The 4,432-nt window shown below is 53.9% G+C and overlaps 1 protein-coding gene across 1 annotated transcript in view; it reads left to right on the top strand.

Annotated features, from left to right (window-relative positions):
* Positions 1 to 203: 203 nt before the first annotated feature.
* Positions 204 to 4,432, top strand: part of AGAP1 (ArfGAP with GTPase domain, ankyrin repeat and PH domain 1) — a 405,039-nt gene continuing 400,810 nt past the window's right edge. Inside the window, exon 1 of the mRNA XM_006893452.1 lies at positions 204 to 260. The gene's annotated coding sequence lies outside the window, so the exon portion shown is untranslated. The remainder of the gene's footprint in view (positions 261 to 4,432) is intronic.

The raw sequence follows: 4,432 nt of genomic DNA, 5'->3' as shown, positions 1-4,432 counted from the left end.
TTGTATCTTTCCATGGATGTATTTTTTGGAACACAATCTTTGACAGGTGTCATGGCACTCGTGTGAGTGAGAGTGGATGGATGGAGCAGGCTGGGTGGGCTTTGGTGTCTCTGCGGTTTAGGAAATGGCACATGAGTGTTTGAACTTGACCCTTATATGGATCACAGCATTGACCTCTGCTTTCACCTTGCTGTTTTACAGATGCCTTTGTGAACAGCCAGGAATGGACGTTAAGCCGGTCTGTCCCAGAACTCAAAGTGGTGAGTGCTTCCCTTCAGCCCTGAGGGCTGTCATTCATGATTGTAGGAAAGCACGGGTTTGGTGTTGGAAGTGGGACTGGGTTTCTGTGAGACCCGACTCTCTGTCACACCAGGAAGGGTGTGTCGGTGCTGTAATGTTGTCAGTAACACTGTGTCACTGAGAAAGACAGGGGTGATGAGAACTGGAGTCTGGGCTGCTGAGTGATATTGTGTTACCCTCAAAGCTGGCCTGGGTTTGTCTGTATGGGAGCATGCTGACATGTTGTTCCTCTCTTTTACATTGTCTATGTGTCTGTCTGTTTCTCCTTTTCTCCCTTCCTCTCTCTCTCTCTCTCATACTCACACACACACACACACACACACACACACACACACACACACCCCCCTCCTGTGAGTTTTGTCCGTCTGTCCATCTTTCTCTCTGTAACACTCACTCCCCCCACATCTGCCACCATGAGTTTTATGTGAGCTTTGCATAATAGGAAAGGTTGATGTTATCAGACCTCGAGTTTCAATATTCATTATTCAAAACCCACAAGTGACGGTTTTACCTTATTACCAAGTATTAGCATAACATTAAAGAAGAATTCTGCTTTTGTTACAAACCTTTAAATACCTTTGCAAATGAGTTACGTGACTCCTGTCAAACATGGCAGTTTCATCACAGCTACAGCTCAGACCTCCTCCCTTGCATGGCCCCACTTGAGCATGGGAGGAAGGGACAGATCAAGGGTTATTTTTAAGCAGGTGCCATTTATCACGGAATATGTGGTGTTTGGGACCTATGAGTGTACGCAGGTACGCACGTGCATGCATCTACACACACAACACTTTTGTGTGTATTTGAAGTTCTCAGGAGCGGAGCTCTGACTGTAAGATGAGGTCAGATAAGCATGTGTGGTACCCAAAGCTCCAGATGTTCAGTGGCTGTAGCGTGGACTGCTGTGTTCTCCTGGGCCCCTTGTCCTTGCCACACCCACACCGGCCCGGCTTTTGTCCCATGCTGGCTCTCTCCCCTGAGTGCCGCTCTTCTGTGTGTGCACACCGTTCCTACTCCCCAGTGGGGTTCCTGGAGGCCCTGGAACACTGTTACCACTGACCCTGAGTCACTGGGGGCTCAGGACTCGAGGCAGGGCCAGGCCCTTGGGCTTCTCACTCCCGGTTGAGGACATTGGCCACCATGCTCTTCCTCAGCTCTCTGATAGCTCACATAGACTGCTGCCTGGGAAGCACCTGTGCTTTTAACCTTGACCAATGGAGGGAGGTGCTGAAACGGGGTCGGTCTCTGTCTGAGGTCTCCTGTCTCACTGGAGTCAGCCACTTCCTCGGCAGACCCTTTCCTGGAAGCCGTTCATCTCTGGACTTGTCACCTTCCTGGTTTCATCCCTCGCTCCTCCCCTGAGCTCTCACCTTGTATGCGACACCTGGGGACACTTTGCTTCTTCAGGAAGATGAAGGGTCCCAAGCTCAGCACCTGTTTCGGACGCTCCACGGTCTCACCAGCCTGGCCTCAGGATAGCTCTGCTTTCTGTCATTTGTATGTTTTGTAACCACTGTACCCAGCTCCGCATCTGTCCCCTGGGAAACCATAGGAAGTGGCTCTTGAGTGAAAGCTATAATACCGGCCACATTGTCACTGGGAGATTTTATACAAAGTTGAGTCCCTGAGTGTCATTCAGGCTGTTACCAGAGGAGGAGAGCCAGGGAAGAGTTCTGAGTGATGGTGACGACGCTTTGAAATCGCTGGTCTGTGGCGGGGCATTCTGGCTAAATCTTGACATCATCTCGTTGGATGCTGACAGCTGCCCCATTGCACAGATGCAGAAACTGAGGTTCAGATACTGATTGCTTGATGCAGGACTAGTGGTCATTAGGCTTGGTCACGAGGTTGCGGAGCGGGAGTTTGGACCGAAATGTAAGCTTCTCGGCTGCACTGCACCCCTGATGCTCCCACAGCAGTGAGCATACTCAGCTTCCGGTCTGTTGGACACAGTGACCACTGGCCTCATGGGACTGCCGAGTCTGAAACGTGGCGAGCGGGATGGTGAGGCTGAAGTGTCAGCTTTTGCTTACGTTTAATCAGAAGATCAAACCCACTGCTCTCAGATCTACTCCTGCCCACACAGGCCCTCCATCCGGTTTCTGAGGAAGAATCGGTGTTTTTGCGTGGTGCTTCTGACCAGGAGTATTGACTGCATCATGGACCGCCGGATGAACAGACGGATTTGGAAGAAATGCAGCCTGAGTGCTCCTTGGAGGCAAGGGAGGGGAGACCGCCTCACACACCATGTGCTCAGGAGGGGCCAGTCTTGGAAAAGGGCATCGTACTCGGGAAGTAGAGAGTCAGAGAAAGAGAGGATGACCTTGAACCAGGTGGACAGTCCCTGACCGCAGCAGAGGCTCGAGCGCAGCAGACCGTGTGAGGAGGCCGTGTCCGGTCTGTCGTACGCGGGGTCACACTGAGAGGGAGCTGGCCTCTCAGCCCCTGTGACAGTGATAGCAACAATGCAGATCTTACCCGTCTTTTCCCAGGGGAGTGGCTAGTGGCTTTGAACTGCTGACCTTCCAGTTAGCAGCGCAGCACCTAACACAGTATGCCACCAGAGCTCCTGTAACTTTATGTTTTTAGTTCATTTAAACTAAAACCTGTAGCCAGTGGCCGCTGTGTGGACAGCTCCAGACTGACTTACCTGACTGACCATCGTTGGTTAGAATGTGTTGTTGTTGTGTGCTGTCAAGTCAGAACTGACCTATAGCTGCCCATCCAGCGGGTTTTCAGCGGCAGACGGTCACACAGGAGGGGTTGATCCATGTTTCTACTTTAGAGCAGCTGGTGTCTTTGAACTATGGTCCTCTGGGTTGACAGCGCAACTCCTTACCACTAGGCCACTGGACCTCCCTTGCTTAGTATATAATCATGTGATTTAAGCCTGAGCCAAACAAAACAAATCAGCTAAACATACTTCCTCATGGCCCCTGCCCCCTGCCCCTCCCGGCCACCCTGCAGGAGAGCCCAGCTACACTCCCTCCCTCATGGCCCACCTCCTCCCGGCCACCCTGCAGGAGAGCCCAGCTGCCCCCTGGGGCTTCTACATGTGTCTCCCTCAGAGCAGCAGGTGGATTTGGACTGGCGACCTTTTGGCTAACTGCCCTGCTCTCCACGGTGTCACCAGACCTCCTGACTGAGCCCAGTGTTGGCACTGTCAGGCGCCACTCCCCGAGGGCCCAGCAGTGACCCACATTTTCAGCCACTGTTGAGGTGCTCCCTGCAGATGCCTTTGCTGATGCTATTTCCAGCGCCCCGTGGCTTTCTGGATGGCGGCCAGCAGTGTGGGCGGCTGCTGTATCCTGCTGCCGGGCTCAGCCATCTTCAGGTTGGACCGAATTCACTGAGCTGACTGCTCCGGCTCCGGGGAGAAAGGACCCCATGAGGACCCAGGCTGTGCTGCACCCTGTGCCCTTCCCCCACCCTCAGCAGATGCCATCTGTGCTAAGGAGTCTTCAGCGTCCAGAGAAAGTGCCCTTTGTTCTGCAGGACCGTCTCAGAGTGGCCAGAGGGTTCCATTGTCTCCCACCCAAGTATCGTGTCCTGGCCAGGTGGCCCTTCAGTTAGTGCCCTGGGATCCAGTCTCTAAAGGACTCTTTCTGGAACATTCTGTAACATAAGTCATGGGATGAGCCAAGAAAAGGCTCTGTGTGCGTCCTCGCCGTGCAGCGGTGCCATGTCTCGTGCTTCCTGAAGCCGTCTCGTGGTCTGAGCCTCAGTGGCCAAGCCGTGTCTGTCCTGGACGTGGCTCAGCCCTGCCCACCATGATCAAGGATGTCCTGGTGTGGGGAGAGGACTCCCCGTGTGAAGCCTGAGAGAGGAGTGTTAGTCAGAACCGCGGTTCCCTGTCAGGCTCCCCTCGGAACCTGCACTTGATTTTCACGTGGCTTCCTTGCAGCTTGTCACAGGTGGGCAGGTGGGCGCTGACGTGTGGGCAGTGAGCATCCGCTCCCAGGGCACGACCCCTCGCTGCTGCCTCGTCTCCTCTTGTCATGTGACAACGCTGAGCTCAAGGCTCTGCCAGTTATGGGTGGCAGCGTGGGAGAGGCGGACATCCCCCTTCTCCACCTCTAGTACTAGCAGTGCAGCTACAGTACTGCTGCCCCTCCTCCTCGCCTCCTCTCCA

This window comes from Elephantulus edwardii, unplaced genomic scaffold (genome assembly GCF_000299155.1).
Source record: "Elephantulus edwardii isolate Elephantulus edwardi_28Jun2011 unplaced genomic scaffold, EleEdw1.0 scaffold00127, whole genome shotgun sequence".
NCBI lineage: Eukaryota > Metazoa > Chordata > Mammalia > Macroscelidea > Macroscelididae > Elephantulus > Elephantulus edwardii.
This window is presented reverse-complemented; position numbering and strand designations above follow the sequence as displayed.